General features: G+C 44.2%; 1 protein-coding gene across 15 annotated transcripts in view; it reads right to left on the minus strand.

Annotated features, from left to right (window-relative positions):
• Positions 1-13,108, minus strand: part of DAG1 (dystroglycan 1) — a 146,919-nt gene that overhangs the window by 50,928 nt on the left and 82,883 nt on the right. The window lies entirely within an intron of this gene.

The raw sequence follows: 13,108 nt of genomic DNA on the forward strand, positions 1-13,108 counted from the left end.
TTTTAGTTGTCTATCTATAGGAGAGTCTGGAGAAATTAACACTAGTCTGTTAAAAGGACACCTGTAGGGTACTCAGAAGCTGTAGAACAGAAGGTACTCAGAAGGTTAAAACACAGGAGTTACAAGATACTCAAAGTAGTAAATATGTCACACTCTTAAGATGTGTACCTTGCACAAATATTTACATAGTCCAAGTATCTCTTACTATAATATAAAAGCAAAGTTGTGTCTTAAGCTTGCTTGCTTTGTATTCCTCCAGCACAAAACCTGAGAGACCTGCATCACAGCTGGATTGGCTCTACAGTTGTGACAAGTTAAAAAAACAGCATCAAGTTAGCAGATATATGCACTAACAAGATCCCTTTTTCACAATCCCTTTCCTGATCAAACCTTACTGTACTTATTTCACACCAACGGTTTCTAACACCTCTATTACCAACGTTAGGAAAAGGTGACCCTGGGGAGCAATCCAGAAAGAAAAACAGCCAAGGCTGCTTAAAAACAGGCTGTTATTTCAACTCTTGCTATTTATTGTGAACCTCAACTGCCAACTTTAAATCACTATATATCCCCACTGCCTAACATGCTGCACAGATTGCTCTAGCAGCAACAGCAAGCACTGGTTGCGGGAGAAGTAGGGGTAGTCAGACAAAAAGGAATCAAAACTATGGAACAGACGTGATACTGCACCAGGGATTTTGGCTCAACGCACTATTTGTTTGTTTATTGTTGAATTTATATACTGCCTTTCATTAAAACAATCCCAAGGCGGTTTACAGCAAAAATTTAAACACAAAATGGTAAAAAAGAGACAATTAAAATATTAAGTGAAAAATATTAAAGAAATCTGATTAAAAATTTAAAACAAAAGCATAAAATCAATACAGAGTATAAAGAGCAGCAGCAGAGAATCAAATAAATGCCTGGGCAAAAAGCCAAGATTTTACACTCTTTCTAAAAGCTGTGATGGAGACCGAGGAGCGAATAGCCACCGGGAGAGCATTCCAGAGTCTGGGGGCAGCAACAGAGAAGGCCCTGTCCCGCATATACAACTGAGCCTCCCTCATTGTTGGCACCTGAAGCAGAGCCCCCTCAGATGACCTTGTCAAGTAGGCAGCAACCCTTGGGAGCAGGCAGTCCCTCAGGTATCCCAGACCCAAACCATTAAAGGCTTTAAAGTTCAAAACCAGCACCTTGAATTGGTCCCGGAAACAAACTGGTAGCCAGTGCAGCTCTTTCAAAATGGGTGTGATGTGTTACTATGTTAGTAACATCCTAGTTAGGCTTATTCTCCCCAGGTGTAGCTAGCAGATATGGCTAACGCACAACTAAGGTACAAAGAAGCATTAATACAGAACACGGAACCACCTTTTGGAACACAGGGTGGGGGGTGGGGTGGGGGGGATGAAAATGAGACAGATTAAAGTAGATACCCTTAAATGCTTAAGCAAGTCTAATGTGATACTGGCACAAGGATTTTGATGGACTTTCATATTAGCCACTCAGTTTCTCCAGAGGTACAAGTTTCATTTGTCTCTCAGTAAGTCATTCACGAGTACAAAATAAGAAGTTGCGCTTCCAAAACTAGTGTGTTAAATTTTAAGTTTATTAGCACAATGTTTTCAATATTATAAAATATGTTATTAGCTGACTGGTCAAGCTAATTAGTGCAAAACCTCAACCTTTTGGCACACTTTTCAAGAAGCTCTTGACTCCAATAGGCTGTGCACAATTGCAAAAGTCCGATCGGATCCAGTTTGGAATTGGGTCCTTTGGACTCTTCAGAATATCAGGACAGACCTGGTCCAATCCCTGATCCATTTCCCCCCCTTGCCAGAAATCCTCATAGACGTATGTGGATAAAGTTTTAACACACACAAAAATGTCGGGGGTGGGGTACATGGCTTGGCAGAGAGCTCTGAAAAATCAGCAGAGAAGCAAGAAATGATGGGATGCTATGTCTTTAATTGCAAGGAAATCAGACTATCCACAGTTTTTAAATTTTTTTTTTAAGTAATACAGGGAACTAGAGGAAAACAATGCAGAACCAAAGAACCCTGGGAGTAGTGATGTAACAAAGACTCTCAGAGGATGTGATGTTAAAACCAGAAATCTTCTGCTTTCTTTTAAAAATTGTGAGATAATGTACAGCTTTAAAACTTAAATAGGCTGTGCAAGGTCGGGATCAGACTCTCTCCAACCCCTTCTGATTTGGCCAAGGTCGGACTCTCCGATCCGACCTTACACCGCCCTAATCTCCAACATCCTACATTCATATACCTAGCACATTTATATTGTAGTTTCACATATATTACCTTTCATATGTTTAAGATCTTCAAATTCCTTGAGTTAAGGGGAGGATTTCAGTTTAATCTCAGACACTGTATCATATATTTGCCAACCACCCCAGTAAGGTAATCCAAGGCTGGCTGTTCTCTCCAAAATGTCCATCAAGAGAGTCTCAACTCTCCTGTGGTTTCAGCAAGAGTCCATGCACTGCAGTTTTTAAAAAACTGTTTTAGCAAAATTCCATATGCATTTGTGGTGAAGGAACTCTGAAAGCCCTACAACATTACCTGCTGCAGTACTTAAAATGTGAAGAAGAAAGTTCTAAATATTTGCAAAGTTCTCTTTAGAAGAATCCAATAGTCAAACCAGAACATTCTTTCTTTTTGCTGGTGTTGTTGACCAGAGGCAGTAATGATTGGGGAAAGGCTGCATCTTTCACCTTTGCTGCTGCAAAAACAATGTTTTTACTATGTATGTAGCTGCTTGTTTTTATAACTGATCTGTTTGTGCTTCTCCTGAGCTACAGATGATGTGCTTTTTATGCTTTCTGGACATATTTTGTTATAATATGATCTGGACAAACACTTTTTCATTTGTTATTGGAGGTATCAGAAACGAGCTTCCACATTTCTGCTGATTGCTTATCTGTAACTGAAACTCATATAGCCATCTGTGCAGTCAAACCTTTGGGATCTGGTCTGAAGACTAAGCGAAGCAGAGGATGAGGCCAAAACCCTGCACAGAGATGTTAGAGCTGTGTAGCACTTTCCCCCAAAGAATAGTACAGAACCTGGATTATCTATTACCCCACATTTGTTTGGTGAACTTCTAGTAGTGGATGCAGGAGTCAACTCTACTCCTAAGCAGGAAACAAAACATATGATCATCAGAAGTATTTAAAAGAGATTTAAGAAAAGGCTGAAGCCAAATTCACTTGGTAGCAGGGGGTCTCCAACCAAGAAGGTTCTTCTTGATGTAGCTGCCAGGGTAGCCAAAGAACAGAGCGAGACCACACAGGTCACACCTACTCAGGCATGCACTATCAATCTCATGGGGGCAGGGCTCATACCAAAACACTTCAAGCTAAGCTCCAAAAGGTGTCAAAGCTTTGTAGAGGTACAGGTCCTGTGTGAATGTAGAGACTATCAAGATCATGGAAGAGGAGGAGAACCAGTATAGAACCATAGAGTTACTCTAATGTAGGGATCCCAGAGGCTTGATGACATGGGCGTAGCGTCCACTGGACGAGGGGATGCAGATGTCCCTGTGCCTAGAGGGTCAAGGGGCCCACAAAGGCCCCACCCCACCCCCGCACCACCCATTTCCCATTTACCCTTGGTGATGGGTGGGCTTCTCCCCCTCCCCGGCCGGCATGTGGGCCTCCCCACTCCCAGCCAGCACACCGGCTTCTCTCATGCCTGTGCAAGGGCCTCCCCATTGAGTAGGGAGAGCATCGCATGCCGTGACATCACGCCATGCAGCGCTCTCCCTACTCAATGGGGAGGCCCATGCTTAGGCACAAGAAGCCAGCACGCCAGCCGGGGAGGCCCACACACCAGCCCAGGAGAGCTGGCACACCAAGAAGCTCACACACCAACCACTACCACAGGTAAATAGAGGGGGAAGTGTGGCAGGGCTGGAAAGTAGGGGGCATGGCTTCAGCTCTGGGGCGTGTGGGCAACCCCCCAAACAACTTTGTCCCAGGCTGCTGGGAGTCTCCCTACGCCACTGCCATATGCCACAGAGCGGAGCTTGAATATGGTTAGTATACACGGTCCAGAAGATCCTGTTGAAAGATTTCAGAATGTGGCAGTGATCCACAAATTTGGGTTAGCCTGATGGCCAACCAGAGACTTGCCATCAGGACCCTGCTTCTCCTTCAAGAAGCAGAGTTTTGTCCCTGATCCTACACTGCCCCTTCAAAATGAAGCATAATGTCTGATCTATCCTGTTCCCTTCTCCAGTCCCAAGGTTGGAGATGAGGTGTCGGGGGGGGGGGGATCCTTCCTGAAATTACACTGCACATCAGATCAGCACAAAATCAAGCCCGAGTCTTTCCCCAGTTTAGAGCTGGGGGGCGGTGGACAGGGATTATCCTTACTATTACTCTTGGCTTTTGAAGATCTCAAAGGTCCAGTGCAATTGTGGAGGCAATGTCCACCACACTCAGCAGTTTCAAGCTAGAGAAAAGTGCTAGGACTTGTCAGCTTGCCACTAATCTCAGGATCACCGAGTACTGTGGAAGAGCACCCGACAAGCCATTCTCACTCTTCCTTCAACTTTGGAACAGAGAAAGGGGCAAGGATCACTGTCAGTATTTGTCCAGCCATGGGACAGACAACTTATCCACTTATTTTATTGGTAATGCACTTTGAACAATCAAGGCTATTGGTTCCCTAAAGTGTGGTTCTTGGGACATGACACCAATACAATTGTTGAAAGGGAGACTGTGAGCTCTGGTGGAGACCCAGTCACCTCGGGAAGTAGCAGCCTTGAGAAAAAAAGGCATTGTAAAAAGCAGCACACAAGCATTCAGAAGCTAAGATATAGCGCAGCAGGGTAGAAGCCAATGGTGTTTATAGATTGGGGCTTAATGTATTTAGAAAAGGGGACTGTGTGAAAAATGTCACACAGAATGCTACTTTGGGACACTGTTGGCAGATATTTTCTTGAAGAATGAGCTGTTAACATCAGAAAAACTATACTTGTTGCCACTGCTCCCTCTAAGGTGTGCGCATGCACGCACACCAACTCCCAGGCCCCCGCACAGCAGTTTCTGGTGGGCGCACAGTTTCTGCTGTGCCCGCCACTGCCGCTCAACACCCCTCCCCCCTCCTCGGCTGAGAAGCATTGCTGCCCTTCCCCCCTCTCCCTGGCCAGGTCACTACCACGCCGCGCTGCCACCTCCTCCTCCCTCCCCCACGCCAGCCAGACCTCCTCCGCCTCCAGTTCCGGCTGCAGGACTGATCAGCCAGAGGATGACAGGAGCCCAGAAAACTAGAGCTGGGGGCAGGGTGGGGAGGATGATGGAAGGTGGCTCCCCACCCAAGCGGCTGCATTGGAGGATGAGAGGGAGGAGGATGGGAGGCAGCGGTGGTGGCTCCCCCCCCCCCGAGCCCGGAGTTGGGGAGTGGGGGAAGATGAGGGGTGGCAACAGCTCCCTCTCACAGGGGAAAAAAGGTTTAAAAATTTTGCGTAGCGCATTTTGCAGTGTAATAGTTAGTAATTTGTGTGTGTGTGTGCGTGCCCGTGAGAGAGAGAGAGATGTGCAATGTGAGCACACTGACTCAATGCTGCCATCCAGGACAAAACTCTTTTCGCTCAATCATCATAAAAATTAGAGGGAACACTGCTTGTTTATAGACAATACAATTCCCAAATGCCATCTGGCAAAAATGTTATGTTTAAAAGAAATAGTAAGCAAAAAGCAAAGTATTGTATCTTCCTGGATCCAAGACTAGGTTTTTTCCAAGTTCTTTGATGCTACAAACTGGGCGGGTGGGGGGTGCGGGGTCATCTTAAATTCAGAGTGCTGTTCCTTTGGGGTAAATACAGGGTATAGCCTATATTTAACGTTATTTTTAAGGGGGTAGTCAAATTCATCCAAATTTGGGTAAATATGGTATTAAAGCTTTGTATGCAAGAAAAGAAAGCTAAAGTGAATGAGAGAAGCAAGTGATCAGTCATAAGTAGTAGGAGCCTACTAAAGATTCTTGATTAGGATCTCGACTGAGGATGGGGCTGTAGTTCAGTTGCAGAGCTTCTGTTTTGCATGCAGAAGGTCCTAGGTTCAATCCTTAGCAACTCCAGGTAGGGCTGGGAAAGACTGAAACCTTGGAGAAGCCGCTGCCAATCAGTACAGAAAATTCTGAGCTGATGAAGCAATGATTTGACTTGGTATAAGGCAGCTTCCTGTGTTCCTCCTCAATCCAAATTCCTTTTCCTCTCACACTAACACAGAAGTACACAGGACCTTCAGGCCAAAGTCCTGCAGAGTGGAAGTTTTATACAGTGACTGTCTGGGATGTTTTAGGGCCAAGGTTACTACACAAATATTAGTCTTGCTAATCACATTTTTAGGTGTGTAATCAAGGAGACCAAAGAGAAGGACAAATGATAACGAATGTTCTGAAGTGAAACATGCAGTACTTCAAACATTTCTCATATAAACAGTAAGACTGTTAGAGGAAGTGAGGCCATGAGTGTTTTCAAGGTTTTATATTAAAACCTCCCTTTTTAACAAAGGCACTCACCAAACCAACGGGCTTGTTTGTAGCTGGCTGTAGATTTAAGTTGTACATAGTAGTACAGCCACTTGAATTCCTCATATCTTGAAACGTAGGACATTTTTTCTAACATATTCTGACAGCATGCTTTCATGGGCTCTTGTCTTGTTCTTTCCTCTCCTATGACAGCTATAACCCATACCACCAAAAGAATCTTCTGTATTCTCAGAAGCTGAGAATTGGAAGGAATTGTAGTACAATGCCAGATTTTATCAGACAAGCAGAGAAATTCATGCCACAGCTACAGGAAAGAGGTTACCCCAACTTGTGATTAAGTCAGTCAAGATGGACGGAGCTCTGTTCCTAAGATCTAAGAAGGAGAAGCAGTATCTAAGAGAATGATTATACCATTTATACACAATACTTATTTGCAGGGTGGACTGATTGAAATCACCAAGAAAAAAAACCTCAGTTTAAATAATTGATTTAAAGTTTCCCACTGATACTTCTTCACATATTACTTAAATAATGGTGCAAATCTGATTGCTAAAACAATTTACAACATCTAGAAGGGTATACTTCATGTAATTTTTTAGATAATTTGATTTTCACTAATTTAGGAAATAATATATATATATAATACCTGAAGTTTTTAATGTAATGTATATCTTTATTGAGGCTGGAAATAGACACGGAAAAACAAGGAGTTTTCCAAAAGATCTCTGAACTCAAAAGGAGGTTCCAACCTCAAATTGGTATGCTAAGGGATGCCAAAGGACAGATAATAAATGATTCAGAGAAGATCAAACAGAGATGGAAAGAGTATACTGAAAATCTGTATAGCAGGGACGTCAACATACAAGATACTCCCTACCTGCAAGAACCTCTAGTACAAGAAAATGAAGTTAGATCAGCACTGACACTCTATGGATGTGAAAGCTGGACTTTAAGGAAGCAGGATAGAAAAAGTATTGACGCTTTTGAACTTTGGTGCTGGAGAAGACTTTTGAAGATACCATGGACAGCCAGGAAAACAAAACAAATCAATCTAGAATTTTCACGCGAGGCACAAACAACCAGACTCAAACTATCATACTTCAGACACATTATGTAAAAACATTATGCATCTACAACAGGAACTGCTAAGAGAGACATTATGTCAGTAGGCAGAGAACACAGTTTTTTGGGAAAAGCCAATGCAGGTTTGGTAGCCACAGGCACAACCCATTCAGCAAACATAACATCTTTGAATAGGGATGGGAAAGGTACGGTGGCAGCTGTAGCAAGAGTGGAAGGGAAGACCTCCTGGTCCAAACCCAACACTGAAGGTGTGCCAGTCTCTTGAGAGACATCTTTTATGGCCCTTTTAGCTTCGGCCAGCAGCACCTCGAACTCCACTATGGTGAAAATGTGGGTGGTGTTAAGTTTTTCTATTGGGGCCTGTTCATCAGAAAGTTCTCCCTCCTCCTTTTCGGACTCTGAAGACTGTGTTTCAGCAGAGAGAGGAACTGAATGTGACAGTGGGGCTGAGGAGGAAGAGAGTTAGCAGAAACCACAGGTATAGATGCTGCCCCCATAATGGAAAAGATGGGACAACGGGCTGAATCTCCCCTGGTACAACAGAAGAAACAGGAATGGAACGTTTAGGTGCTCAGGGGCCCTCATCAGAAGAAGAGGAAGGACCAGCCCATCTTTTACGGTGGTGCCTTCTGACTGATCTTAAAAATCTGAGGCACTCTACCTGTGGTATAGCCCGCCTGGCTGGGCTGGAGTCAGGGGAGGAGGAAAAGGAAGGACATACAGCTCTGCAGGGGGCACCAAACTTAGCAGAGAAACCGGTGCATCAGTCTTAGCTGTGGGTAGTAAGGTGGTAATAGATGGCCCAGGAGCAGGGAAGGTGCCAGGTAGGGGAGGAGGAAGCGCCTGCTCCGCAGGACCAGAATGCCCAAGTAAGGGAGATACCAGGGCCAGGCAATGCTTCTTAACAAATTCCCCCAACCACAGTAACTCACCATTAGAAAGAAACGCATTGTCAGGAGAAGTGGCTAGATCCATTGAACCGTGAATAAGTGGACTCCGCGGGGGGTCAATGGACCCAAAGCAGGTCTGAAGGAGCAATCACACAAAGCAATGGACCCCGAGAGAGGTCAAGGGCAGCTTCTGCCGCATCTGGATCAGGCAACAAACCCCAAGGGTGGTCAAGGGTGGCTTGTGCCGCTGTCGCCCCAAGCGGACCCCGAGGGGGGTCGAAGGCTGGCAGCATTTGGACAGGCTGCGCGGCAGGTTCCAACACCACCGTAAGCCCACCGTCAGAGGCTAGCGCCCTAAACGGGAGCTCTCCATATCATGGTCGCCTGGGAGGTAACATTAGCTGGCAGACAAAATGGCTGGAGACTTGGCTGTTACTTCGGGCGGGAAAGCATTAGGTTGCTGTGCCCGGACTACCTTAAGCTGTAGCTTCTCACTGAACGGAGCCCCACCAGAGGCGCGCTTGTGTTTCTTTTTTTATTTTTGCTGCCTCCTGATCTTTAGCGTGTTTAGTTTTCTTCTCCGCTTTTTAAAGCAGCAGGGCGGACACAACAGGAGTTATCTCCAGGCTTGAGTTAACCATTCCCTCTTGAATGCTCACCTGGCTTGAGACCGCAGCCCCCTCATTCAAGGGAACGAGCATGATTTCAGGGAGGAGAAGGGAACCCCTCTGAAAGGGAACCCCTCAACATTTCCCCCATATAGGAAATCTCTATGCTGTGAGTCAGATCAGATCCTCAGAACGAAGGAAAATAATAAAGTTTTAAAAGGAAAAAACAAAAAGAGGCGACTCCCTTCCCACCTGGGGCGTAGCCAGCCCGCCGGCGGACTGTGTGCGGCCCCGGTGGGCGCCCCCGCTAGCCCCGCCCCCGCATCTGATGTCAGACGCGGGGCTATCCACGCCCCCGCGTCTGACGTCAGACGCGGGGGCGTGGTCTGGCCGAACGGAGCCTGGAGGCTCCGTTCAGCCGAGAGAGACTCAGTTAAACGAAGGCTGGCGCTGCTTTTGCAGCACAGCCCAGGAGCGGCTCTTCCCTGGGAAGAGCCGCTCCTGGGCTGCATTGCGAAGGCAGTGCCAGTCTTTTAGCTCCTGAAGGGGTCGAGTGGCCCCTTCAGGAGCTACTTAGGCTGGCGCTATGTTTGCAGTGCTCAACCAAAAGCGGCTCTTCCCTGTCTTTACAGGGAAGAGCCGCTCCTGGCTGGCGCTGCAAACGCAGCACCAGCTTTTGTTTAGCTCCCGAAGGGGCCGTGCGGCCCCCACTCGGGAGCTAAACTAGCCTCCCTGTGTCTGACATCAGATGCAGGGGGCGTGTCGGGGCTGCTCTCGCAGGCCCTGATTGGTCAGCGGCCCAGGTTCTTTGAACCCGTTGGCCCAATGCTGACTCCGCCCTTTCCCACCCTTCCACAATGAAGAACAGGAAGGGGGAAAAACTGGCCTGAGAAGTAGTGAAAGATAGAGTAAAAGCCTGAAATTGGTCTGAAGCGTAAGGAATTTAACAGCTTGAACCAAGCACTGTCTGTGGAGCGAGACAGCACCAGAACTGGGGTTGGAGTGACAGCTGCCTGGATAGGCATAATTGAACTGAAATCTGATTGGTCCTGTCTCGGAGCATGCAGAGCCCGATAACCCTTCACATGTAGGATGCCCTCCCCATACCATTAAGGAGGATGGACTTGATTACGACAGCAATGAATGCACCACTGAAAGACCTTAAAGGCCAAGTTGAAGACAGACTATCCTGGAGAGAATCTACCTATGTGGTTGCTAAGAGCTGACACCGACAATCAATCAATCATTTCTTTATTGATTACCTGTGTCAAGTTGCCCTGTATCATCTTGTTGCACTACTTATACTTCACACATTTTCCTTTTTATCCAGGGAAGGCATTTCTTCAAAATATGTCTCCTACACTCAGAATCCGATAGTTTTTTTGGTGACAAGATGTGGGCAATACATGGAGCTGTATATTGAATAATGATTTCCATTTTGCACTCCACCACTGTTTTTCTGCTTCAACTTTCTTATATTATGCCTCTATCTTAACTCCTCTGCCTTGGACCAGCCCCACCACAAAACAAGCACTATTTACCAGCCTGTGTCTTTGCACAAAAAAGCAAGTTTAGAAACAAAGCCCAGAAGTTTTCATACACAAGAGCTGGTAGTGGCTGGGCAAACTAGAGCCATTTTCATGAGATGAAACCGAAATGAACACTCATGTTTGACGGGCAAGTAACTAAATGTGTGTGTGTGTGTGAGAGAGAGAAATTAATTCATTTTTAGGAAACTAAGTGTTGGTGTAGCACATTTGTGATGAGATTAAATTTTAACCATGCTATTTTTTACATGAAACTTTGAAATTTAGACATTTACAGTTCTTAAAATGTGCTTTTATTTATTTTTTTAAAATCACCAATTTTATCCACTCTGACTTATTCCTATTATTTACAAATATTGGCACTTGCTAAGCGAAATACTCAACTACTGAGTGACACCTTTGCTCATAAATGAGGCAACAATTTGAAAGATTTGTTGGTTCACAGATGGCTTGAGAGTCTGTCCATTGACCAAACCCTGACTTTAGATGGAGAGAGAACTCGGGGCTAGTTTCACCGTCGAACATGCAAGGTTTGTGCTAACTGCATGAAATGCAATATGTTTGTTAATCCTAAAGATGAGAAGGGGTATCATATTCGTGACATCTTTACCTGTGGCACGAAGGGGATTATCTATATCATTTAATGTCCTTGTATATTACTGTATGTGGGGACAAGAAGAGCCATTAAAGTGTGTATTGATGAACATGAAAAGCTGTATTAGAAAGGAAGGATATAAACAGTTAGTTAGTTAGTTAGATTTATATGTCGCCCTACCCCCATAGGACTCAGAGTGGCTTACAAGCAATAACATACAAAGCAACACAGTTCTATAAAATACAACATACATAACATCATAACCACAACCCCATACAGTATTCATTACAAGACATAACAACCATGGATTACCAGATCACCAGATTTGATTAAACACTTTCAGAACTATATCCATAGTGAAAAGGATCTCAAGTTCTGTATATGGAATAAGTGGGTCTCTTGGGAAGGAAATATAGACCATTACAGCTAAAAGAACTATACTTTCAGTGCCTATCCACAGGCACCAAAAAGAACTTAACTGGATGGCAACTATTTGAGGCTTTACAAGTTTCCTATCCATTTTTAAGTGGTCAGTTTCATTTTTAAAACTGTGTCCTGTGTGTATTACAGTGTTAGACATAATATGCATATGTGTGTGTGTGTATATATATATGTTAGCATGCAGTAGTTTTTATGAGACTGAGTTAATACGTAGATTTGAGGGGTCTTTTTGCCTTATTCATTAGCAAGTAGTAGTCAATACAGTAGTAGTTTTCTGGAGCTGCTTTTGGAAATTAAGGGGATAAGACTATATCTGATTATGTTTTGTTATGGCAAATTCTTTGAACTTTTACCAGAGAATTCTAAGCCTACTTGGAATTGAACTGGGTAGCCATTGAAGGTAAGAGGAAGATCTGGTTAAGGTGGAAATGTGTTTCACAGAATCCCTACTCCCCATTTATCTTACTTTTGAGTGGTTGGACTTTATTCTTAACCCCATTTATTCTGAGGATTTTATTGCGCATATTGTTTTATTGCTTATTATGTTGCAGTTTAAAATTCTACAGGTGGCCCTCATAATCCATGGTGCCAGCACCCATGGTTTTGCGGATCCATGGGTGGGTCATAGGGACCCAGTTTATTTTTTATTCACCTATCCGCAGTTCTTGAGTGGCCGGAAAGGATTTCTGACGTAATTTTATGCTGCTATTTTGTAGTGCTGAGACATTTGTTTGGATCTAGGAGCTACTCAACACTTGACAAAGCTACTGGCTTAGTGGCATTGTGGGAGGAGGGGAATAAAAGGACTCTTTATCCCCTTTATAAGTAAGATACTTATAACACAAACAGGGCTGCTGGGATAACTCTACCTCAGAATATCCTGGTCTAGGCACTACAGTTAAATTTCTAGGAGCCATGGCTCCCTGGATTTGTCAAGCCCAAGACTACATATATTGATCATCTTAGATTTGGGTTTTTTTGTCTTGAATTTTTCTATTAAGCTTTTATTTTTCAAGCTCACACCCTGTTTTTAAAGCTGTTCATACTACCTAGCCTATCACTCTGTACAGACTGCTCTGGTGCTTCAAAATGTGCATGTGTGAAAGGAGCTGGTAGCAGTAGGAAAATTCTACTGCTATCAAAGGCAAGAAAGTATCCATATTTTCTATTCAGTACATGTTTTATACACCATTTAGCATAAAATATTCAGAATTACTACAGTATCCTAAAATTAGAGATACTGATACTTTCCCTTAGACGTCAAAGGACTGATTAACTTCAAGCTGGATCTCTTTATACCCACAATTTTCATGTTTACAGTTTCTGCTATTTGTGGATTTTTCTTTGCTATTACTTGCTTGTCCTTCAAAGTGAGCTCTTTATATTTGCTAAGATCCTGCAGCAGAATTAGAACATAGATCAGTCTCAAACT

The sequence above is a fragment of the Hemicordylus capensis genome, chromosome 2 (genome assembly GCF_027244095.1).
Source record: "Hemicordylus capensis ecotype Gifberg chromosome 2, rHemCap1.1.pri, whole genome shotgun sequence".
In the NCBI taxonomy this organism is placed as follows: Eukaryota; Metazoa; Chordata; class Lepidosauria; order Squamata; family Cordylidae; genus Hemicordylus; species Hemicordylus capensis.